The following is a 26,896-nucleotide window of genomic DNA, read 5'->3' as shown; positions in this document are numbered from 1 at the left end:
AAAAAAAAATTATAATTGTTCTATGTCTCAAAAAAAAAATACCAACAAAGGACTTAACTGAAGCGTATAACTACACTTTGTCCACTAATATGCTCTTATGGGAGTAAATCTCAGTGCTCCAACTGAATTCAGTGGGAGCAGGGTTAAAGACTCCAGAGTGAGAAAATGGCTGTGTTGGTGTATGGCTGTATAGCTGGTGGAGCTATATGCACAGGGTTTATGTGAAAATCTGAAGCTGTCCTTCGAAGGGCTCAGTGTGGCAGACTGGYGCCAGGCATCCTGCAGCAGCCAGGATGTTCAGACAAGGATTGTGCCAGCCAGTAACCAGCATGGTCACCCTGTCCAGCACAGATCACAGCACACTGAGCAGCTGACTCAAAAAGATAACATTTTCTCAGAGCTCTTAGATGAATTCATGTTGATGACTTCTTGGTCAGCATTACTTCTTGTGTCCCTGATCTACACTAGAGGATTTCTGAGTGGGTGCACTTCAGTTCAAATCCAGAGGTTTGACCATCTGATTAATTAAACAAACCTATTTAATTTAGTCTGTGGGATCCAGCTACACATATGCTCCTCATTTTGCTCAATATAAACAKGCAGAAACAAAACAGCAAAACCCACTGAAACTGGGGAAAGCCACTGCATTTAAAGTTTACTAAAAGTTGGTGCCTAAAATAATGTAATGGCATCCATATTAGAGTCTTATTTCTGTCATTCCAAAGCAAAGAGCCTTTCATTTAAAGGTGTGAGCTTTAATATTTTTCTCTTAAAAGCTGTAGTAACAGTTTACAACCTCCATCATGGCAGCAGGGCTGTCACGCTGAGTGTTATCGTAGCAATGTAACTTTTTTCTTTTATGGTTTTTAGATCAGTCCTTGYTATTGAATCATGACAAATGATAGAGTTTGTAATTTCATCTCTCAGGATTTTACCCTTACCAAAGCACAAGCCAAGTCTTGCATTAAAAAAACCCTTGCCAAAAGTATTAACTCACAAATCAAAATGCCAGCCTTTCCAATCCGTCTGACTTATTCTAATCCCATGTGCCCTAYACGCTATTTCACCTAAGTATCTTGCAAATCAAGTGCTTCATTGCCCAAGACTTCAAGAAGTATGGGCCAGACCTTGAATAAACATTCCATGTAGATGTCCAGTATTATTCTTGAAGTGGGCAGTGCCATATTTCTTTGAATTAACTAAAAAAAAAGAAGTTACTAAACCAGATCGTACCTATTTATTAAAAAATTCTACAGCTCTCATACTCTGAACTCTACGGGTCTGAACTCTCTTCTCGATTTTTCTATCAGGAAAACAAGATAGTGAACAGATTATCAAGAAACTAGAAAGTTCTTTCTTATAACTATTGCTTAGGATGGAAGTTGCTGTATTTCATATTCAGTGGAACTACTTCATGGATTGCATGCGCATTTTTAGGGGTGGGATGTTTATGTTTGCTAACTTCCTAAGGAACTGCACACAGGATTAATCTCAGAAGCCCCTTTAGAAACTGAAAAGTCTTTCAGACTTTCAACTCTRAAAGAAAATCACTGCTATGAGAAATTCTGTATTGTTCTTAAATATCCCCCAGTGAATGGAATCAGACATTATTTGCTCCTACAGGAGACTTAAACAGTGCACATCACCCAGTAATCTATGTTTCTATGGCAGTACAGGCAGTGAATTGCCATTTTACAAAAAATAAGAGAATGCTTTTTTTTAATGGCAGCTCAGAGCAATGCAACTGCCTCATTTTTGAATGTGAAAAACACAGATATGGTTTAATATCCCAAASTATTTTTAAGCAAAACCCCTAATGCTGAGGAGTTTACTGCAATTAGTTGTAGCTATGGCTGCACATCCTGGAAAGGGCAGGAACAGGAGTTTAAAGTAGAAACAACAACCACAAAGGTACTGGATCCATGCATGTACAATCCTAATCAGCATTACCTTAACCATGGTTCGATTAGTTTCAGCTGGTTGTTGTTGTTCAAAAGTTGAGATTGATAATACGGGGAATGAACCATATGAGCAGAATGATAGAGGACAAAGTCAACCCAGATCTCTGYCTTCTTTCAGGTTTAAACTATTGCAACATTTTTTCTTCTACTTAGCTTTGAGCTCTCAGGGAATAAAAGCTATAATCCAGTACCACGCGAACAATGAGTCTCTGCACTGCTGCAGACAAAACTTATTTACCAAACAATACTCACTTGTATTCAAATGAARTGATAGCAATTGGAATGTAGACGCTTTCAAATACATACTACCCTTCCATTTTACTTAGAAAATGAGATAAGTAGGTGTGTAGGTATGTTTTAATTCATATTATGATGTCTACAGGTCATAGTCAGGATAATGAGTCCCTTCACCCACAGTCCCATCAGAGTACACAAACTGAGASCTAAAGACTATCGGGTACATCACAGGGTGCCATCACATTAATAGGCACTGTCTGTACAGCTTAAGCAAATCAAAATGGATCCTTCACTCAACTGAGCAAAAGACATCTATTGTTGACCAACAGCAAATGCTARGCTCAGTGCACAGCTGTACTTCTCAGAAGCACAAGTGGGCTATCCAATTCTGGAACAGGATGCTGCTCTGAGGTGTAGATGCCAACAACTACATTAACTTATCAATTAAATCCCGCAGCAGGGAGAGCTCAGGACTGGGYTGTGCTGCCAGAAACACTTATTTATCTATAGCCAACAGCGAAAGAGCTGAAATAGTTTTGGCTCTCTGCTGAACAACCCAAGCTCAGTGAAATGTCCCAACCAGCATAACTTAAAGTCATGGAACTTGCAGGCCTGACACATTGGAGATCAGATGAAAGCAAGCCCTGAAACCAATGCAGTTTAGATCTCYAGACTATTTGCTAACGTACACGGTGACTCKGCGTGACAGGAAAAAACTTGAAGTTGCACCAGTTCCTGCTTYGAAATGAATTTAAGCAAGACTTAGTCACTAATTTGCTCAGACTGAGGCAATATTAGGCAAAAGACAGGCAGAAATCCTGCAAGGCAATTGGAAAATTTTAAAGTCAAATGACATGYGTGTTCAGAGATTTTGAAGAGTCAGAGGCTGAACAAGGCTTGTTTGGAGAAATTTTAGATTCAGATGCTCCAAGCATGACAGAGTTATGTTTTCATTGCCAAAATGTCCTAATTGGTTTAAGCCCTATAAACAAAACAGAGTGGAAAAATATTAACCCATTAGTGCTTGTGGATCAAAGAACAGAGAGATTTCCCAAGGCTACTTTGGGAAGAGACAAGAACTGAGCACATTTTTCAATTTTTTGCTCAGCATTTCTGTCATAAGGCTCTTTTTAAAAAACTTATTTCCCAACTAATCTTACCAATAATGCATAGTTCAATCACCCACTAAGAGTAGGTCAAATTTTCATCARAGATAACTATCCTGAACAGACTCTGTTTTTTCTTTTATTGTGCTCAACTACCTAAACAAGCTCAGTGTCTCCTTGTAGATCACATTTTCTAAATGTCTGATAAAATCTGTTTGTTTGCTCTGGACTCTTTCCAATTAGTACACATCTTCTGAAGTGCACCAATTAAGATTAGTTTTGGGCACAGCACCAGGGACATTAATGAGAATGACGATTATTATTAAAAACTCTCTCAAAACATTTCAGTTTGTGCACTARCAAAGTACACAAATAAGCAGAAGGAAAAATAAATAAAACCTTTTGGAAATCTAATTCTCCCAAAAGAGTTCTATCACCTACTCAAAGATGCCGGTAAACAAGGTCAGACTGTATTTGAARTCACAGAAAGAACAAATAACTGACATATTCTGGCAAAGTCCCACAGCATCGAGAATGGGGACAACGATCTAATTCCACTGAAAGAAAAACAGTTAGACAGTCTGTCCCTACAGAATTAGAAATTCAGAAACATATAGATCAATAACAAAACCTGTCATAAACTAAAAAGATTAAAATTACCTAATTTAATGATATTCTGACACCAGTTCCAAAGTGTCTAACTTTATAGAAGTATTGCTTAAAGACAATACTATATTTATCAAGTAAAGTGTCTGAATTTGAGAAAAAAAAAAAGAAATTGCTTTCCAGGATGAATCTGCTGCCTTACACATGGCTAATGCTAGCAGCTATAGGATGATTTTTACAAGACAAGGAGTAGTTCAGACTGAGTTATATTTTGTCCAAATCTGTTTGGGTGCARTTTGTCCTTGGCTAAGAAAAATTATGCTCACACTCAGACCAATGGTTCTTTAACACGGTAGTTTACGAATTCTAACATAACTAATACCAACATTTAAGATCACTTCCCTGTTTCAAATAGGATCCATCAACTTAATATAAGTTTTGACAGTTTGAAATTGCCACATATATATTTACATTCATGGTGCATGATACAGTTGAATTCTTGCCCTGCACAGTCAGGCATGGTCTTCTATTCTTAAGATAAGAAAATACTCAACAGTGAAGGGATCCTATCTCAGAAACAAGGCAACACATCAATAAAGTTATTGATAAACTGGAAAATACCATGTCCTGGGGCTAATAAAWTCTTTTGTCAAGATSAAACTTCASTTRTAAAGSAAAAATAAAAYACTTYTTTTGTCTTCTTAAAACATTAGTAAAGGCTGTTTACTACCTCCCTACATAAGATACTCAGATATACATGGCCTACACAAAGACATGAGTTATCATTACCAATACATTTGGGGTTGGTTTTTTTCCACACTAATACAATAATGTGTTCCTACTTCCTTTTAGGCTGCAAGCCACATGAAATTAATTAATTACCTTCTTCCAATCTGTAAGGGGAAAAGCAGTGAAAAAATAAATTTATCATAATTTGTGCCCTTTCTGTCTCAAAGAGAGCACTGAGTAAAAGTAAAGGTTGGAATGTATGTAACTCAAGGAAAGTATAATACTTGATTATTTAAACACAACTAATCCCCCTGGCTTTTGAAAGCCTTGCTGTCTCTTGAATGCTAGATGCTCAGGAATTATACCACCTTGTCAAAGAGAACTCCATTAGTGAGAAAAAGCACTCTGGCAAGAGCACAGAAGGAAAAAAAAATGGAATAAACTAATTTTGTGCTAAAAGCATAATTAAAAAAGAATCCAAGACACAATTGCTGCACATGTTGATAATTCCTTACAAAAATCTTCATAAAACTGCCAACATTTCATGTCATCAGAAGGATTACATACAGCAGAGAAACTACAACCACTACTGGCCAGGCCTAAGTCAGTTCTTTTCCTCAGTATATGAAWGACTGAACTCAGTGGAAAAACTCCCTACACAGTGATTTTGCCTGATCCACTTTAGACTTGTACTAAAATCTCAAAACAGTGATTTTCAGAATTTGGTGGCTTGTTTTCTGTTTTGCTTTGTTTTTAATTATGAGAGAAAAACAACAACAACAAGTTTTGAATTTTCTATAGCAGATTTTCCACACAGAAAATGTATTAAACTCAAGCAGGCATTTCAGGCCAACAGTACATGAAAACAGCCCTTTCACAATCAAAATATTGACAATGCTAAAGGCCAGAAGAGATTTTAATAACTGACCATCATGGGACAAAGAGACAACTCCAMTATCGAATTATTAAAAAATTAAGCTCCTTCACAAAGATAATTTGACTTGAGTCTTCTGACTGAAGCCTGTCCAGCTTTGTCAGTTATGTTTGTTGCTAAAAAAAAGAAACCACATTGGCTGCAACTCAGTTTTGGTATCAATTATTTGTTTGCAAGTATTTCAGTATATTTAAAATGACAGTGAAATGTTCAAATTCCTTTATATCTATTTGTGCATATATATACACACACAAACATTTATATATATATATATATATAATTACACTATAGACCTGTATGTTCAAGCTTTGCTCTTTAAAAGAAAATGCCTTCTCATCCCCATTAGAGTGTAATTCAGAGTGACTGAAAATGCAATTACAACATCTTAGCTGTTGTCCAAGTTTTGTGCTTGCTGTTTGACCACTGTAAGTGCAGCAAGCACAGCTGCTGAAAAATAAAAGCAATRCCTTGGAAACAGCAAAGGCTAAGTATGTGGATCATTCTTATGCATAACATTTCACAAAACAAATCCAATTCAATTGCTACCAATCAGGTAATGTAATGGAGCAAGGATAGATTTCCTCATCTTTGCAGAAAACCCAAACAGTTGTTTGGTAAGAGAGAAATATTTCAGAATAACTCTGAATTATGTCTGCCTCAGAAGGTATTTATGCTGAAATATATTCACTTTCTTCTGCTTTTTTAACCATTTTCCTTTCAGTGACTGATCTCCAAACTTCAGGAGCATATAAAATTACTCAGATTCAAGGTGACTTACCAATAAAAAAATTAAGTATTTAAAATCATATGAGTTCTCACTTTATTACTATATTGTTTTATCCCTCCCATTCCATTGGGTTCCACTTTAGTTAACTTTTGTTAACTGATTTTCTTTGTATTTTAATAAAATAAATAAGAAAATAAACTTGTATATGAAGAAAACTCAACACAACTGGTTTGTGACTTTTCTCAGTATGGCAAGACTCGCATGCTCTTTAACAATGTTAGTGTGCTACATCTTGGGAAAGAGGGGAGAAAATAAAATATTTATATTTGAGAAAGGCATGCTAACTCTCTCCTCCTAAATGTAGTTTTAAATTTAATTCATAATAAAATCTTTATCATTTAGGGATCTTACTAACTGACATTTTAATATTATTATAGATATTCAGAACAAGTTAAAATGCATCAGCACTTTCAAATAAATGGTTATTTTACCTGAAATAAGTATCATGGAAAATTGCTGGAGAACCATTTTGTAATATTTTGCTGACTTACATAGAGTAACCAACTGTCTGAAAAGAGCTACATCAGTCAATACACCTTTTTTCCTAGTAACTTTTTGGAAACAGGGATGAAAAWGAGTCATGTTTTTAGGGTTACTRAATTTTTATTTTTTGGAAGGCAAAACTGTTCTTAAATTTGACAAATTCCATGTAAATACTACTCCATCTAGTTAAGCATTCCTTCATGAATACCAAAGCAATATTTCCTTTAAATTCTAAAGAGGAAAAATAACACACCTGAAAAAGAAATATGCTGGCATATGTTACATGTTGATTCTCCCTCAGGAATAAGAATTGTCAGCAGGAATAAGAATAAAAATTATGATAATGGTTACAATAATAATTTATGATACATTAATATTCTGATTTCTGTTATTCAAAAAAATCCATCTTTCATCACCTTTTTCCTTTCAACCCTGCTTTCATTTTTCTCTCACCTACAATCCAATGAAAGTAAGAAAACTGATGGGTAGTCCTATTTTCTGAAAATAGGAACCATCCCWGAGGCCATATTCATAAAGGAGCTGTTTTGTGCACAGTTCCACACATCAGTTCAGTAATTCACTCAGTACCTGGTAGAAAGCCAAAGGAGATTCCTACAGTTCACACACAGAGATGTGAAAGATAGGACTCATCCTTTAAAACCACAGCTGATCTATTTGAGCATATCTCCCACATCTATCTTCCACATACCTTTGCTGTAGGAATCTCTGTGCTTGAAAATTCAGAACTAAGCCTCTTCTTCAAGGTCTTACATCAGACAGAGAAATAAATATTGAAARCCCAGTATTTTCTGAACTAAAAGTCATGGACTTTTGCTCATGGCAGGAGCTCATTTCCCTCTGCTATACCTCAGACAGCTGAGACTACAGCAGGAAATACTAAATTAATTGCATTACTTGTGTTATTGCCAAAATTTTAGTGACCATGTCACAAACTGGCCCACCAAAGCAACAGGTGTCATCTAATTGAAGGCAGAAGACAAAACAGAGCACAAAAGYAGCTCTATTTCAAACATGTATTTTGTCATTCCATCAGATTTSTGCTAAAAGTTTTACGTGTTAAACTGAATGTGCAGGATGCGGAAGAAGTGCAGTGCATTTTTAAAGGCTTTTAAAGAGCAGTAGAACACTGATTTCTACAGTAAACATTGAAATGTTCTGTATTAATATTTAATTGGTTAGAACACTCCTGTATAAGCCATAAGAAAAATGTAGTCTTAAAAACAATTTAAAAGTAGTATTACTCCCATTTATGCCTAAAAGATTTTAAATAGCAAATTACATTTAYATAAGTATAAATTTTATATTTCATTTTAAAATATACAACATGCACAAATTGCCAGTGAAATTTTAATAACTATCTGGGGACAATGTGTCATAGCTGCATTAAAACAGAGAATAATAAGAAAATCAAAAGTGTCAGAGTTAAGCATTTCCTAGCTTATTCCTATTAACAGTTTAAACAGTCATGGACGGAACAATTCACCAAGATTCCCATGTTCTACCAAGGAGGTGCATGCATTTAACTACATTAAACATCAGGATTATTAATAAAGGAACAAGCAGTACTATATAGTAAATATTTGGCAAAAAAACCCTCCAGATCTTCCCAAGTTGTTAAAACACATGCATAGATGTCTAAGTCTATTTTATTACTAGTATACATACAGTACTGCAGTCTAAGTCTTATGTCTAGTTGAGAAAAAGGAGAGAGGATTTTCAGAGACAAAAGAATGTCTAGGTCATGACAAAATGGAGATTATCAGAGACAAAAGTAGTACTAGGGCTTGAGAAGAAAAGGGCCTGCAGGTAAGAATCCAAGAAAGATCACAGAGGCAGCTCAGGAGAAAGCTGAGGTTCAAGATCTTTGGTTTTTTTAGAACAAAAGAAAGTCATGGCAAGAGTTCTTCACAGAAATGCAATAAGCCCATAATCTATATTAAAGGAAGAGAGAGCTCTCAGCTCTTAAATAAGCATGAACATTATATGAAACACTGTAATGTTAAAAGAAAGAYTATATGGTTGTCTCAGAAAACACAAATTTGAAGATTTCAATTTCTTTTTTTTTTTTCTGATTAATGCTCAGAGAAGAATCAACAAAAGACAAGAACATTTTGCAGCTCAAACTGATGGCTGACTCTGGTTCACYTAGGCCATGTTCTGACAAAGGACAAACACAAATTACATTCACTTGATCATTTGCAGTTATGCAACCTAAATARGGCAATAAAGGAAAAAGGACATAGRGTTTCTTACAGCAACCAAAACCTTGATTCTCTGACTGTGGTCTCTCGACCACTACGTTTCTCAACCTTTTCAACTGAAGGGAGCACTTAATCTCTGGAAGCAAAACAAACTCAAATGCCAYCCTGTGCTTACTGTGCCAAAATACTCAAAATGACCTTCTGGTAGAGTCAAAAATAAAGGTAAAAAATTTAACCTAATTTTTATGCTCCCATTCTGCTCATATGTATGGGAGAATATGGCTGAGCAGGAATGTCTGATTTTGACTTGCTTTTTGAGCTCCCTTTGATATTTTATTGACCATCAATTACCCACAGACTATGGGCTGCATAGCATTGCTTTAGGTAGTGCTGCAATTAAATCACATCACTSACTGAGCACTGAAACTAATGAAGCTTGGTCTCTTAAAGATTTGTTTTTCATGGTTGATTGACTTTGGTGCCTAAGAATGCAAACTCCARCTGAAGCCTTCTCTTATGGTAGGCGTTTTTAAGGGCTGGCTGGTTTATTGTTTACTCTTTCCCTGCTCCCAATTCTCCAGTGGTTAATAGTGTGCAATTTAATGATACAGCTTTTCCTTTGTCTGTAACCGTTCCAGGGTACATTTACAGAAGCTTTCTACCGTATTTTGCCATCTATTTCTCAAGCAAAAAGTATTTATCAGATTTGAAAGACATGTTTGAAGTTGGCCTGTTAACTCAAAMAAGTTATTATGGAGATTTAAGGGTAATTGCACAGACTTGGTAAACATGAATCTTCCTTCCACAGGAAGTGAGGATAAAATAACTTGCCTGATTTTCTTCTCCAAAACTCATTGCCCACTTACTGGTGAGAAAAAGTATAAAATATTGCCACTGGAATTTGAACAGAGTAAACTACTTCCCTTCCTTCCCTTATTTAAATGCCCTCCCCATACCTCATGCCTTCTAAAAAACCCTAGTCTCTTCCATTCTCCACCCCCAAAGTGAGCTCCTATGCTCCCACACYCTTCTGTGACTTAGCACTTCCACTGGGACTGGAGCCCCTTATTATCCATTTCCTGTCTCTGTATTCAGTCATCTAAGCCACRTTCAGCTTAATATTTGTGCTCAACCTCAGCCCTGCTTCCAAGCCAGAAGGGCAGGCATGCTTCAAAAAAGTAACCCACTATACAACAAGAGACTTCAAACAGTGGCTCAACATTTACCGGCTACAATTTTATGACAGAAGTGAATTTACATTAATATACTTTGTGCTACTGTCAGTGTGAAAACAGTGATTAAAAGATAATTATGTTTTAGCTTTCAAATACACGTTGACAAAAAATCTGAGGTTTCTGATTTTAGAGAAGACCTTGCAGCAACAGACTTAAAGGAAAATACAACACAATCTCATTGCAATATGAGATGAGTTGTACTGGTTTGCAAATTGTTTCCCCCACAAAATAAGTCTAACACTCTGTGCTGCTAGGAGATAGGAGAGAAACAATACTTTGACAAGTTGTTTTCATATTTTTCTAGGATTTGGCACACAAACCTGTAAACTTAAAAGAATAAAACAATAAATTGATTAATGATTCACTAATGTGTCAATGATGACTAACAGATCTGAAAAGCTGACACTGTCAAAGTATTGAAATAATTGTATTCTTGAAAGACAGAGCCATTTTGGAAGATGTTTGTCCACAACAAAAAATTAYATTTTTTAAACTGTAAATGAAAATCAGTGAGTTTTAATTTAATTTTTCAATAATTCACTCAGACCTTATAAATTTACAACTTTTGAATTAACAGTTTTTGGTCACGGAAAAAGGTGTAGGAAGAAGAATCKTCTTATTATCCCAAATTTATAGATAAAGAAAAGAATACTGTCTAAATCCAGAGGCAAGCAATTTTATTGATTTATACTAACTGGAGTCAAGTCTTTGTAATTTTTCATATTTTAATTTCTCCACAATACTGCTTTAAAAATCTACTCATTTTAATTCAATCAGACACCAAATTTTTGTGAGGAAACAAATTAAATTAAGTGTACCCCAGGTGATGATTGTTTCGTATWATTTACGGTACTACATATGCAAAACCCCTTATATTACAAACAAGAATGTGACTGTGCCAAATATTGCATACATAATAGTAGAATCCATATCTCACACCTTAAATGAGAAGTAACATATTCATACCTCTGACAGATGGAATGAAGTAAATAAATAGGAGTAAATAATTGGATGGTGCAGTAGTCAAAATCTTCAACCATTGTGAAACTAGAGACTTTTAATTATACACAGTAAAAGTGACTAAGGTCAGATCACACTCTTAGTGTAACATCAAAAACCCCACATAACAACATAAGGATAAACCCTTATCCCTTACCATATAAATAAGCTATTTTTAAAGGACAATATATGTTTAAGGTATAATTTTCTCAGATAAAAACATCTAGGTAAGTCAAACATATACGTAACTATACTCGTTCTGCTTTCAGAACACAACAACCATGGAATCTGAGGAAGGAATATGAGAGGACATGAGTAAATGCCAAAAGTGCAGACATTCAGTTGTTATTGGGAATGTTTATTGTCCTGGAACAGGAGCAAATATTATGCATTGAAAAGTCATCAATTAAAATGTCTGAACACTGCTGGGAAGCAGGACTAGAAACTATAAGTTTCCAGTTATTCTAGCTTATGTTCCCTAGTTTCTGAGTTTTCCAGCATTACTCTGCTGCATTACTTCTTCACTGTGCTTTTGTAGAGCTCCAAGTGACTCCATAGGGCTGGYATAGGAAGGATAATCCTGGTCCCAAATCAGACAGCACTCATGGGTCACAGTCTGTCTTGAAAAGAGAGATTGATTTGAGTTTAGGAGGGCACAGAACACATGTTTTTTCAGGTCCCAAGTTCTCCTTTCATGACACTGTAATGCCTRGTGCACACTACTACCATGTTTTTCCCTGCTTCTGTCATTGCTGTAACTTCTGTAGTTTGTACTGATTTCAGAACCTTTCTATACCTGATACTTCCTTWATCATGCTTCCCTGATTCACCCTTCCATGGAGTTTAGGTGACTTATTACTCACCACCTGGTCCCAAACAAACCAGGCATAAGCCAAGTAGTAATCCTTTTACTGCAATGAAGACATCAGGTGCCTGTTGCCAATGCCTATGGACACTGAGTACATCCACCAGCAGACTTCGGTGACTACATCTACAGGGTTTTGCGGCTTGTGCTCCTGAAGGTAAAATTTAAGTTTTATCTAAACCACCATTCAGATACCTAAATGCTTTTTTGAATACGGCCCAAAGAAACTTGTCCAAAATTTTTCTTACTCTGCATGAGTTTTGTAATAATAAATCTCCATGTAAAAAGAATAACAACAATTACCAGGGAGATCTTCCCTCCACTCTSATTAGATACTGCCTTTTAAAAAATTTTATTACTTTTTTCACATTTGGAAGATTAGGGCTGAAAAAACAATGAACCTAACCACTTGTGTGCAAGACTTGTAATACAAAACTTGGCTCATTTCAAACAGAAACCACACATAGACTATTTTTGCATGCCTTTGCTCAGGTGAAATCAGCTTGCACTGGAGTCTATAATGGCAAAAAGATTTGGTTTCAGCCTCATCTTTTGCTACTGATTTACTGTTAAGGAAGTTCAATTATTAAAATTTACTTCCACTTTTCTACAGAGTTTTTAAGTATTCTGCAGCATTCAGGAATTATAGTTTAACATTAGGCTTTTGTAAGATGTTAGAGAAATCAAAGACAAACAGAAACAYAAATAGATGGTATTGTACAGTAATTTTAAGCCATTTATTTGCAATTGTACTGGTTTACTTCCTATTGAGGCCTACAAGAGCTCCCCAGAAGTATAAATTAAGCAAAACTACTGTCACTCACTTAGACTTGCCAATTAAAAGCTAGCAGAGCTCTTTGCTACTCCTGTGTGTGTAGTTACAAAGAGAAATATTCACTGAAAAGGTAAGATACAACTCCAGCCAGTGGATGGTCTAGTCTTTTAAAACCTAGATTTTGCAATAGCTCAWCCTAAAATCCATGCTTATCTAAAATCCATGTACATTGTTTAAGCACGCCAAAGAAGGTCTATTCAAATTAGAGGATAAACGCAGTATATTCTGGAGTCTCTTTTATAGGTATCTATTCTGAATCCAAGTTCTCCAAAACTCTCCTTTGTAAAGAAAAAAGGAAAAGAAAATGTCAGAAATACACACAAGGAGATGCTGTTAAAATCTTTCACTAGTATCATAAACTACTATCTCAGGAATGTTGTGCATAGAAGGTACTGTTATTTTATAAAACCCTTCATGCAGACCTCTTGCAAAGCTCCAACTTTGATTGATTTGATTTGGTAAGTTTAGTGGCTTTATCAGACCTTACCTGAGGTTAGCWTTCTAAAGGGATAACTAAGGGRTAAATAAACACTCTTTATTTCACCCTATAAAGAGCAAAACTCTAAGGCAATAACAACACCAGACCTGCATTAATTTCTGCTAGCCTTCAGCACTGTATGATAAGAGTCTGCAATCTTTTCTGGCCAAAACACATTAGAAAACAAACAAGAAAARTTTATCTGCAAAATGAACACAACTGTTTTTGCACTTTCTCACATAAAAGTATACAACTCCTAAGCATAATTTAAATGTTTTCAGCAAATTTTCAATGTATGGCTTTTAACCATAAGGTATTTAACACCATCAGGGGGCTGGAACATGAGGGAGCTCTCCTATGAAGACAGGCTGAGAGAGTTGTCATTTTTCAGCCTGGAGAAGGCTCCTGGGAGACCTTACAGCACCTTCCAGTACCTAAGGGGCCTACAAAAACCAGAGAGGGACTTTGTACCATGTAGATGTAGAGATAGCATAGTAGGGAATGGCTTTAAGCTGAAGAGGGGCAASTTTAGATTAGATAATAGGAAGAAATTCTTTACTGTGAGGGTGGTGAGACACTTGAATAGGTTGCCCAGAGAAATTGTGGATGCGCCACTCCTGGAAGTGTTTGAGATCAGCTGGGATCGAGTATTCTGTAGAACCTGGTTCTTGGAAGTGTCTGGGCTCATGGCTGGGGGATTGGATGAACTGGATCAACCTGAAGGTCCTTTTCAATCTAAACYATTCTATGATTCTATGTTTCAATTACCTACTGCTCTAAAAGTAGTCAGAAATATAAAAAATCTCGAGGTTTTATAAGACATTTAAAACCAAAATCGTGACATTAACAAACTTGTGACATTTTACATTCATTAGTGTATCAAATGTCTTTTAAGCAGGAAGAATACTTGGAATGTTGCTGTTCCCCAGAGTGTGACGAATGTATGACAAAATTTGTTGTGAAACCRGGAGAAGGCAAGCTAGAGAAGACCATAACTCCTGTACAGAGTATTGTTTTAAGTGACTACTCACTTTTCATACTTTACGAGGCAAGAAAGAAGTACTTAGAAATTTTACAGATATACTAAGTAATGGTAATACCTTCCATAAGTATTGGTGTCAGATTACTGATAATGTAACGAGAAAAAGCCTACTAGAAGATAAATTAATATCTTATGCAAAGGCCAGAGATAGAATATTGCCATTTACACCTTTAACCACCCTTTGCAACTGGAAATAAATGCTACAGAATTAGATTGCTTTACACCAGGAAAACAGCCAGGAAAGCAAGACAGCGCTTAGTACCAGACTCTGGAAGTGCTAGCAAAATATTGTAAAAGTAGTTCCTTGGAGTAAGCAAGTACCTAATTTTGGACAATCTCAGAACTAAAGAGGGACTTTAATTTTTTTTTAAATGTAAGCTTTAGTTGTTGTAGAGAAAATAGTACACACTGAATTCTGTAAATCAGATGGATTAATTAGGTTGCTAACTGCAAACATCTAGTCTTACTGCCCAAGCCAAATTTTGTAAGAGTAGAGCTCACATATTCTGTTACATTTGCTGTGTGCAAAAGCACAAACCATGACAGCTTTCAGTCACTTGTACTAGTATTACCAGTCAAGAGAAGACCGGTATTTTTTTCTTCTAGAATACTCTAACATACTTTTAAAGCTGAACTGTACATATTTTTTTTTCCCTGAACTTTCTTTGGAAACTTTGTTTTCCTGGAGATTTTSTAGGAAGAATGATTAGGTTGGAAAGTAGTACTTTTGACAGCGTTCCTTTTATTTCCTGAAGGAATTTAAATGTCCAAATCAGATTGTTGGCCCCCATGTTGTTTTTTAAGAATAATGAAATACCAGACGTTGCTGAAAGTTGCTTCAGGGTCTCATACTGTAAGCTTTTGTTCCTTTCAATTAACAGTAGTGCTGGACTTTCTGGGACAACCACTCAAAGGCCTTGTTTATGCCCGAAAGTTCATGCTATCGCTGCCTCCACAGCATTATGTTGTACGATACGAAGACAAAGCTTCATTAGTCTTCAATGTAAGGCACAACTTCAGCCTCGCATATTTGTGCATATAATAAGTACTTTTAGGTCTGTAAATCCTTAGGGAAGGGCTGTGGTTGCTGCCAGGGGAACGCTCCCCGTGCCCATGCCGGGGCTGTCGGAGGTGCCGCCGGGGCGGGCGGTGTCTCGCTCTGCAGCGGGGCAGCCGGGCAGCTCYGCGCCGCTGCCGAGGGCTGTGAGCAGCTGGCTCTCCCCCGCCTACATCCGTCCACCCGAGAACGGGAGACTGTAACTCAAACAGGGAGAAAAAGTGCGGCGGTGGAGGACCGGGAGCAGCCGGAGGGACGGCGGGAAGGGGCTCCTGTCACGGCGGCAGCGGCGGATCCCGGCGGGGCGCAGGAGCCCGCCCTGCCTGCGCGGCCGGGGAGGGCGGGAGGCGGGTGGAGGAGACACCCCCCGCCTTTATCGCTCGCACCGCACCGGGGTGTGCTGGCTCTCGGCCCCGCAGAGGAGCCTTGTCGGGGGACAGCGRCTCGCAGGAGCCCTCCTTATCCTGCCCCAGCAGGCTCTGTCCCGCGGACGGTGCCCCAGGTTTGCAGCCCGGCCCCGCCTTCCCCGAAGTCGATTCCGTGCTTTGCGCTCTTCTCCCCGCCGCGGCGCCCGACTTGGTTCAGCCCGGGGCAGGCACTAGGAATAAGCCCTGTCCCCTTTGAAGAGCCTCGGTTCAGGCTCGCCTCTTCCCTCCCACCGCCGCTGCGCACTGCTCGGTCCCGACTGGGCCCTCCCGCCCGGGCGGCGGCGGCTCCGGCTCCAGATCCACAAGTTCGTGCTGCCCGTGCCCGGAGTGCGAGCACGAGGCTGGCTCGGCCGTCGGGGGCGCCCGGCGGGAGCGGCGGCAGCGGGAGCGGCGGCAGCAGCAGGAGCAGCACCGGGAGGGGCGGCGGCGGGAGGAGGGCTGTCGTGCGGGAGCCGCCGATGCCGCTGTGAGATGGCATCATTCTGCGCGGCGGCGGCGGCGGAGCGCGGCGCGGAGGGGTGAGGAGCCGCGGCGGCGGCGAGGAAGCGAAGAAGAAGAAGAAGAAGAGAAAGGTGGGAGGAAGGAGAAGGAGGCGGCAGCAGCTGTGAGGCTGCGAGCCACGGTAAGGGCACAAAACAGGCTGTGCCGCAGCCGCTTCGGTTTGCGGTCTGGCCCGGCAGACACACGGCTGCCCTCCTCGCTGCTCGCCGCCGCTCGGCCGTGGGCAGCCAGGGGGGTGGGTGCGAGCTGCCCCTGTCACCGAGGGGCGGGGAGGAGGGGAATGGGCGTGGGGGCTAAAATGGCGAAGGGAGCTCTAGTCGGGTCTCGGTCTCTCTTTTCCGGCACTTTAACCCGTCTCACCCCTCGGGCTCTACTGGCGGGGGGCCGCGGCTGTTGCTTCTCCCTTCCCGATGGCCCACATGGTGCTCGGAGAATGGCCGTGTTTCCCTGCCGTCTCCCACTCTGGCCCGCGTCTGGACAGGGCTGAGGGCCTCTGGGCCCGCACCTGGCGAGGGGAGGGAGGGTCGGGGCTGTGGTGAGCCCGTGTCGCTATGGGGCAGGGGGAGAGGGAGGGGGAGTGTCGCCGGTGTCCGGTGTCAGGCGAATAACCTTGTTTATTCCTGTCTACGGCCTTTGCGAGGGTGACTGAGGGCTGAGTCGTGACCTGTGTCAACGCTGAGTGGATTGCGAGAGGCTTTAGTGGCCCGGAGTCAGTGAAGCAGTTCCACGGCCGGTCCTGGCTTGCTTATGTGCTGGGTGAAAGCAGAGGAGAAGGACATTGTTAGTTTAAGTTCACCTTCCTCTGGTGAACTGGGGAGGCAGGAGGTCAGGAGCCGTGTCCCCTCCCCGGTGCGCTGCTGTCGCCCCTCACAGTGCCTCGGCTCACGGACGGGGGCACGGCAGGGTGGTTTCGGTCACTGCTCAAGTTATAAGTGTCTGCTCATCTCTTGGGGTCCCTGTGATGCGAGTTTGAGCAGACTCTGTGAATTGAAGACCTCAAAAGACCTGTTTGTGTCGTTTATCTTTGTTTATGTTGTTGCAAAATGTTACAACTYGGTGTGTTTATTTACTTGACTTTATTTGTAGTTGTCTTATTTTTGGAACGATACCAATTCTCATCCCAGTTTAACTAGGATGATCTAGCTCTSTTCCAGATCTATAAATGTTTAAACTGTACATCAAAGGGAGAAAAGGACTTAACACCATCTAATCATTTTAATGGGAGCTCTTCRATGTTTGAGTGAAACTGTAAAAAGAGGTATTCATATTTCAGTTGTATTTTCACAGGGCAGYTGTGTCATATAAAAAGTCACCAGGATGTTGTGCATTGAAAAAACTCAAGTTATGCAAGTTTAATAATACTGGCTACTAGAGCTGCAGTCACTGACTGCAGGTAGCTGAGTTATATATGGTCATGCACAAGAAAGACATGGTCTTCATAATAATAAATGTCTACTCTTAAAACTGGTATTCTGGTTTAATCTCTCTGCAATACAGAGACAAAGGGACTTGTTGGCTGTGATAGTGCTTTACTAACATGGATTGATTGTTAATTTTTTTAGAATTTTCTATGCTACCTTATCTGAGTCCATGTTGGTCAAGGTATAAACTAAATTACTATTTCTGGTCGATTTTAATACTAATAAAGATTAAAGAAGTTTCCTTACAGAAAAAATCTGAAGGTTTTTCATCCGAGAATGATTTTACAGCTGTAGAAGCACAATTCACCTGGATTCATAACAAAGATGCTTTCAAATGGGGCAACTAGAAATACTTTTGGTTGATGTTGCTTCTGAACTTGTGGGTTTAGAATCCCTTTGTCACCTCTTTCATGTGTATTTTGAGCTCTRTTTTAAAGGCCTAGTCCTGTAAGTGCTTCTAGCTTGAGCAACTTAGTACTGTCAGTATGCTTTTCCCARCAATAGTGTAGAATAATTCCCTTAAATCCATGGTTATGCTTGAAAGCTTGAGAGCTTTGAGACTGATTTATTCTCTTGATATGGAACCCTTTGTTGCCAAAAAAAGTATGGATCATTTTTGTTTGTAAAATAGTTTACATTTGTTGCTAAACATCAGTGACTAAAACACTGTAAATTAGCCAGTATGTTTTTTTTAAGGGTTTGCAATGAAGTTTAAATAATCACTTGCCTGTAAATGCTTCTTAAATCACAGGAATAATGATGGAGTTCAGAGCCAGCCCCTTTTCCTGAGTCTGTGGCACCCTTGGAAGAAGGAGAAATGTTTTCTAGTTAATTTMCAGCTTTTCATTTTCCTATTTATCCTTCAGTATGAAGTCGGAAATTTTGATAAGTTGGAATTTCTACCCACTGCCCTGTTGTTTCTCATGAAAGAATGTGTGTGGGGAAARAGATTCCTTCTGGATTTTGAACACAAGAATCAGGAGTAAGGATCTACTGCAGGGAGTTGGTATCACATTCAGTTTCTTCGTGCTTCCTATGCCATTAAAACATTAGAGTTGAAAACTAAGGTGCCATAATCTAAAAATCATGACCTAAGCCATGTCTATTAATCGGAAATGGGTACTCTTTATGCTTTTAAAGCACTCACTGTTAGCTTAAAGAAGCCCCTACAACCTAAATCTCCCACAAAAAAAAAAACCCAAGTTCATTTTAGAATTGAGATAATGAAGTGTAAAGGCTAGGTGGGGGAATGGATAAATTGATAAACAAAAATAAGTGCTTTCTGCAGTCTGAAACTGAAAATTAAGGAATCTTTAAGTGATTCTTGTATGTTACTTTTAGTGTSTTAAAAAGACTTTTTTGTAAAGACTGGAAAGGAGTGAAGCTACTGATAAAAATGTTATCTTTTAAGCTAGCTTAGCACTGCACTTGCCTGCTTCTGCACAGTGTAACATTCACCTGAATTAAAAAAAAAACAGAATAAAAAGAAAAAGCCCTTCTGTCTCTGCCTTAGTTGCAGAGCAACTTAAAAACCGGAAAGCTGCTCCAGTGTTCCTGATGAAAGTATGTAAACTGGGACAGGATTCCCCAGTTTCTATGGTAGTGTCATATTAACAAAAATCCTGTTATTTTTGCTGCCCTTGTGAAAATTGTAAACCRGAACTGCTGAACTCTTCCTTTGAATTCTGAGTTATGCAATGCATAGTGACACTCTTCTATATTCTTAGGTCTGTGTCCAATTTCAGACTGCAGGAATTGGTTATATGCAGGTCCTCCTTTCAGAGTTTGTTGCCATTGTATCAGTAGGCCACTTTCTGTGTAGGTTTGTTCAGATTTACTGTAGTATGTTGGSATTCTCCTGTGGTGAGATAAAGTGGCCATAGCCAAGGACCATTGSAAATACTGGAGGTCTCACCTGTTTYCTTGAAGAAAAATAATATGTCTGGAAAGAGAAACCTCCTCTTCTTATCAGCAGGAGTTGGGAGTGTCCATAAGAGACATTCCAAAGGCTTGTAGAAAAGAACAAGTCATGGAGTGGTGCCTCCTCTTTCCCCACCCTAACCCACCACCCTGCAGAATACTGACATGGCCTAGCTTTTGCTAAAATTTGCTGTGATGCTTTTTAAGATGGATTAAGTGGGACTTTTTGTTTTTAATTGCTCTTTGTAAGTGAAAACTTATAAAAAGCTGATTACTGCTGCTTGGGATATGTATTTGCTGTTTTTGAGGACCTGCTAGATTTTAACCAGAAATGTGTTTAAGTTTAGCTCTGTTTTGCAAGTGTAGTGTTGCTTAACAGGGAAACACTGGGGATTCCAGGGAAGCGATCAGCTGTCAGAGTGGTTATAGTATGTCAGAACTGTTTACAGGGGGGAATGCTAGGTTGTTTTTTTTTTTTTTTTAATTTCTTAGCGTTGCAGGGAAAGTATGTCAGGAAAACCTTCATGTTTTTGTTACATATAGGTTTTAGTAATCATTGCTTATACAGTATGAAGCAATTAATCACTACAGGTTTACATGACTAGTGCTGTAGTTCTATAGCAGCCTATGTATGGCAAAGAAACAATTATTTTTTAATTCCCTCTCCCCTCAGTCACTGTTGGGGATTGTGTAAATTGTTAATCTAATGTACAGTTTGATAATACACTACTGTCAAAAAAAGCACTTTCAAAATCCAGTTAAAAGATAATATGACTTTGGATTTGACTTATWAATTCTACTGATTTTGAAGAGTCAACTGAATTTTACTGAGCTGGTTGTGTTACTTCATAATAGCTTTTGATTAAAATTAAGTCTTCAATAAAAATTGGAGTGAAGCATGTGTTTAACAAAGCAGATTACAATCTTGGGTTTTTATTTATTGCCATTTTTCTTTGTGTTGGAATATGTTAGATATGCTTATGTTCTGCTTTAGATGACTAGGGTCWGTGCAAACTTWAAGCAGTTCAAAACATGAGGACTTRTTAACATCAGTGAGGTTGTTAATTTGGAGTGATGTAATAATGAGTATAGCCAATACTCTTTTCTTTTGCAGTGAAATTCAGTGTCTGATGTCTAATACAGGGACTCTTTCRTTGGCTCAAATCACTTTGGAATATTAATTTTTTCAATTACCTGTTACATAGTAAGACAGTCTCTCTTGTGTTATGTATAAATGACATTGAGAATGGAAATATGTGTTAGTAACTGACCACTCAAGGAGTTCAAACGACACAGAATTACTCCTGACTGCGTTTATTCCATTAGGATTTTAGGCTTATTTTGTCTGAAATGGTTTTGGAGATATAAGAAAGCAATTTAAAAACTGACGAGAAGAGGCAGTMAAATTCTTAAGATAAGCAGCAAAATAATTCTGGTTTGTGCATTCAAGTATCTTCACCTTGCAGCCTGAAGTGGGCAGAGGAGAGCTCTCATCTGTGCGTCTGTGGGCATAGACAGCAGTAAACAGGATACTCTGCACACAGTTCTCATTACTGGGTTTTTAAACCCAGATCTGTTGCTCTAAGCTCTAAATGGAGGAGGAGATTAGCAGAAGAATCCTTTAAATAAAAAGAGACAATGGAAAACTTGTATTTGTTYCTCATATAGGCGGGTGAAAAATGTRAGAGAACTTTGGATTGTATGTGCATTTCAAGGTAGCCAGCAATTTCTTAATATAAATCAAATGAGTTGTAGTTTAGAATGAGGTAAAGTAAACAGGAAAGATAAAGTTGATAATCTGTAAAATTGCACAATATGCTTTGGCATCAGAACTGAAAAAATAACACATGTCCAGTTTTGAAACACAGTGCTTTATTAGTTCTTGAGAAATTCGGAAAGATTTTTTTTTTTTGCTGTTGTTTGTAAGGATGAACTAAAACTGCTGAACAGATCATGAGGCCTTAGTCTTGAAAGCTGACCTTGTTTTTAYTAACTGGTGTACCAAAACTTACTCTCTTGTATTTCCTAGTATCTATGATGGCATAAAATTATGTTTGTAAACATAACAATTAAAAAGCAAAATAAAATGTAAGAGGAAAGCTCGATGGAAGATGAAGRGCAATAGGATTGGCAAATTTCCCTTTTCCTCTCAGGTCAGAAGTGTGGAAGCTGCTTCTTCAATTTCAGTTCCCTTTTTCCTCCATTCTTGGCACTATTTTTCACTTCCAGCTATCTTCATAGTGTGTTATCTTTTTAAAAAGTGATCACTTTTCTCAGCAGCTGAAAAGATTTTGAGCTATAAAAAAGAAAAAAAAAAGGTGTATTTTGACTTAGACATGCTAGCTACAAGGACAGGAAAAATTCAGTCAGTATTGAGAATCTGATGGAAAACTGGTATCTGTGTGTTATTCTAAAATAAAAGRAATCCTTGGCTGATTATCTTGTAAGAGATTGCTGACAAAATRTTGTCACAGGATGGTGAGTTAAACTGCATTGTTGAGGGAATAGCTGTGGCARAGAAAACTAGTTGGGACCTTAGTTCATAACATGACAAAAAGTGTGCTGCTAATGAACTGGCAAGATCTGTAGGCAGTGAAATTGAACCTTCAGATGGAAATAACAGTGGGTGATAGGTACATTTTTAGTGTTGACATAGGGGACCTAATGTGTCTTGGAAAGGGTAGCTACAACTATTCCTTAAATGGGGTGTTAATGAAGTATTTGGTAACAAAAACCCAACATAGTTAAAAATTGTTTTACGAAAATGTCCCATCAGGAATGGAGTGAAAAACAAAATGTTGGATTGTATTCAGAATATAACATATACGAGCTTGCATGCTATTTTTATATTACTTACATAAGCATATTTGTTACTATTCTGTGGTAAATGGTTCTGAGAGTCTCCTAGCTTTAGCTCTTTTACAAATGGACTGTTGGGTTTCTTTGTTGTTTATATTCTTTGATTAGGAAAAAATAACTGATTGAGGAGAAAACTATCAGAGTAGTACAGCTCCTGTGCAAGTAAAATGAAAAATGTTGTTAATTTTTAGCATTTAAAAAAGTGAAGAGAAGCCWCTAGCATAGGCCCACACAATCTTAAATATAAGCAAATTTCAACCTATCCTTTTAACTCTGTGTCATGCAACTAAACAAAGAGATGTTAGAGCACACCTTGAAAAGYTGAGGGTGGTCTATCAACAAGTAATTATTTCACAATTCACTTGATATTGACTGATCTATGATTCAAAATAAGGAATAAATTGTTATAGGACAATACAGACAAGGAGAAAATCCATTGCTAAGAAATAGGGATTTTAATAAAAAGGTCAGATTGTACTTTAGTCCATAAATAAAGTACATTTTAAATATTTTTAAAGGGCAAGTTAGTCTAGATTGCCCACTATGGCCTTTCTTGCTTATAGTATTTTTATGTTTCGGTTTTTGTTTTTCTAATGTAACTGTCAGGCACAGCTAACTTTCAGCGCTGGTTGTGGCTCTTTTGTATAAATCTGTTATGCTGCTTGCTTCAGTTTCAAAGCTTTAAAGGCCATAAGAAATGAAAATTGACTAAATAAACTGGTATTAGKAGAGACATACACTTCAGGCTTATTTTCCTGCATATTTGAACGTTTTGTGTTTCAGTCCCTCCCTGATAATAGAGGGGAACTAAGAACATTTTTTCAGATGTTTATTGACACTCCACAGTTTAAGAACTGGTAGTTTCAAAGGTTTATATAGAAGATGTAGGAATAGTATAAAGAATGAAACAGACAACATCATCATGCTGCTGTTTATATCTACTGTGCATTCCTAGCTTGAATGAATGCTTTGTGTATTTTTTTAACTTCTCCAGCTTATGCTCTGTCTTAAGAGTTGTATGGTATAACTGGAGAAGGTACAAAAAAGGAGAGCAAGAGGAGAACAGGTTCAAGTGGAAGAAGACTTACAGAATGACTAAGRTTTTTAATGCTCTTCAGGCCAAAGGCCTGTGTGTTGACCATATCATGCAAGTGTACGTTTTCTGGGTAGAGAATGCTGGAGATGCTTTTCTCTTGCTTKTCTTTCTTCTAATGTCTACCCTCACAAGTCCCTTGAAAATCAACCTGAATAAGGGATTAACTTTGAAAACGGACAACCTCCAGTGGCAAGTTGGATGGTTGGATGCACGTTTTGTAGCCACCTGGTTTCAAGGCAGTGTTGCTCTCAAGAATAAGCTATTAATCATTTTAAGTTTTATCACTTCGTCTTTAGCTTTTCACTAGAAAGGATACTGACCTTATGCAGCATGTTATTTTGGTCCAGTTTTGGTCCTTGAGGAGGCAAGCTTTGGGGCCTTCTGATAAGACTTGTGTTTTATTAATTTTCAGGTTCTCAACTTGCCCCTTTTTTTTTGTAGTTACATATTGGGATCAGATTAACTCAGATTAAAATTTGATTGGAAAATAATTAGCAGAAGCAGGCAACTCTTTGTTTCAAGAAGTGAGAATTATTCATCAGCTTGGAGCCTTAGTAAGGATCAGATTGAATTCTCCCACACTGTAGAGACTGAAGGGTTATTTTTGAAAAGTAAGTGACATTGCTTGGCTGAATGCTCTCAGGTAGCAATAGGTAAGATTAGTGCAGTCTGTGACTGGAAGTAGGACAGACATGTTTTAGTGTTTTAACACTGCTKAGATTGACAGCTGGAAAGAGCCTTGCTTAGCTCTTTTAAAAAATCAAATATTCAGAGAAAAGAGAGTGAGAACATGCAGTGAATTCTACTTATRCCTCTTTGAGCTATTTTTTGAGATAAAGTTACTGGTGAGAGGTGGATCACATCAAATGTCTTACTGACAGAAAATCTGCAAAACCCTTTCTTGCCACTTTCTCATAACACTGAGTAGGCTTCTCTTCCCCTCTTTGACTTGTTTTTTATGACTTACCAAAACAGTAGGGAAGCTGGGAAAYTATTTTGTGGGGCAGTATTAATGTATTTCCCATTATTAGTATGCTTTAGTTGCCTTTTCTCATATCCCTAAAGACAAAGTAGGGGAATGTAACAGTAACAGCAGCACTCTTGGTTAACATCCTTAAAGTTGTTCCATGTTTGCTAATTTTGCTGTGGCTGCAGTAGAGATGTGTTTACACCAGTCAAAGCTATTGTAACTAATAAGTTGGTGCTGACAGGCACAAATTCCTGCGAGTGGATTTCATAAGCTATCTGGGCACTCTTGGTATGTGCTCAGGCTCTCGGCCTGTTTGGAAATTCATGCATCTCCATTTTCCATGTTGTTAAAATAGGTTACCTRTATAGTTTAATATGGAAGTGCTTATATGTAACGAGGGTAAAATTTTCTGTTTGCAGTAGAGGTACACTAAAATCTGCCCATATTTTAACAATCTATCTTACTATGTTACTTTACATTGTTCTTAATACAAATCTGATTAGCAATAATTTATATGAAGCATTAGAATTATCCATAACAGAAGACTATCCAGAAAGGCTGGAGGCTTGTGTAGCTAGCATATTATGTGTTCTGGCAGATAGGAGAACTATTTAGGTAAATGTTAGAATTAAAGAGAAAATATTCTTCCCTGATTCATTGACATGAATGTTGGCCTTTAACTRCTATTGTTCTGTTCAAAAAGCCTGGAAGTTGTTTACTCCATTTGTTTCACTGTGTGTGTTCTTATCTATAATACACAGAGGAGGCATTGTGATATTTTCCTTTTTTTTTCTATTGTGGTAGGACCTAGAAGCATCACTGGGTAAAAGATTTACAAGCAAGGTGTACCTTAAATATCTTGCTGTAAGTTGCTCTGTAGCAGTGGAACTAGGTTCCATACAGCTTTTTCTTACAATTCTTTTCYCCATTTGTTGTTCTAGACCTTTTTTACTTGTAGTAAAAAAGACACTATGCACTGCTCCAGCTCAGATTGATTCAGAGCTGTCTGTGGTGTTTATGTAGCCTTTGAGTCAGGCARTGCAGAGAGCTTGAGCTCATGCTGCAGCCCTTTGCTCAGCAGGCACAGGAAGTTGTGTCTCTTTCCTCTGCTACGCTCTTGAACCTTGTGAAACTCGTGAGAACTTAGTGTATCAGAGAATATTAGTTCTCAGTTTATTTTGAATAACAATCTGGTGGTGAACAGATTTACTCAGAGGGATAGAAATGAAGAGGGGGAAGAGGCAGGTTAACAGTATGAATCGTGCATGTGATGTTTGTTTGGGAAAACAAGGCTAAAAGGGTACTTGCTAGTCCAAGTATTAGGTAGAACAGAACAGGCAGATGTGTGCAGTGGAATCATAGTCACTTGTTTGAGCCTCTTGCATAAGACTCAGCAATACAGATTTTTGTAAACTACTGTAATGGTACCATATTTCTTCTCAGATCCTAATATGAGTCTGGCAATCATTTATAGATAATACTGCAGCATTTGTAGCAATGGTCAGGGAATGTGCTTGAAAAAATACAGAAAACAAAACATTATTTTGTATGTAGATTGTTATCCATATCCATATGACTAGACGAAAATTGTTTTTCTAATGTGGAGAAATGGAAAATGCATACASCTTGGCTTAAGAAAGATAAATACAGAAATATTTATATCAAACCTGGTATGAAGAATGTTAGAATTTGCCCAGAAGAGAAGTAGAGTGCATGACTTATGAGGAGCAGCTGTAGATACTATGTTTGTTGAACTTAGGGAAGATGAAATGGAGATGTGRTGTAATTGCTGTCTACAACTTCCTCATGATGGGGAGCAGACATGGACATGCTGATCTTCTGTTGTCCAGTGATAGGAAGTGAGGGAATTGTTTAAAACTGTATTGGCAAAGTYCAGGTTGGTTAATAAGTTCTCCACTGAATCATGGAATGGTTTATGTTAGAAATAAACTCAAAAGGGGTTAATAAGATGAAGTTTTTCACTGAATCATGGTGGTTTATGTTGGGAACTCATTCCACCAAGTCTTTCTAATACCAATGATAAAATTTCCCTGGGAACTGACCACCCCTTTTGTGTTGGTTTTGCTTGGCCCAGTTTTGGTAGTGGGAGGGCCAAAAAAGATGA

At 38.2% G+C, this 26,896-nt stretch overlaps 1 protein-coding gene across 2 annotated transcripts in view; it reads left to right on the top strand.

Moving 5' to 3' along the window:
- The first annotated feature begins 16,562 nt into the window (after window positions 1-16,562).
- The window catches only part of WWP1 (WW domain containing E3 ubiquitin protein ligase 1), a 56,742-nt gene continuing 46,408 nt past the window's right edge, over window positions 16,563-26,896 (top strand). For both annotated transcript variants that reach the window (XM_057371110.1, XM_057371109.1), the window contains exon 1: window positions 16,563-16,626. The gene's annotated coding sequence lies outside the window, so the exon portion shown is untranslated. The remainder of the gene's footprint in view (window positions 16,627-26,896) is intronic.

This window comes from Malurus melanocephalus, unplaced genomic scaffold, assembly GCF_030028575.1.
Source record: "Malurus melanocephalus ecotype Western Australia unplaced genomic scaffold, MMel_1.1 scaffold_141, whole genome shotgun sequence".
In the NCBI taxonomy this organism is placed as follows: domain Eukaryota; kingdom Metazoa; phylum Chordata; class Aves; order Passeriformes; family Maluridae; genus Malurus; species Malurus melanocephalus.
This window is presented reverse-complemented; position numbering and strand designations above follow the sequence as displayed.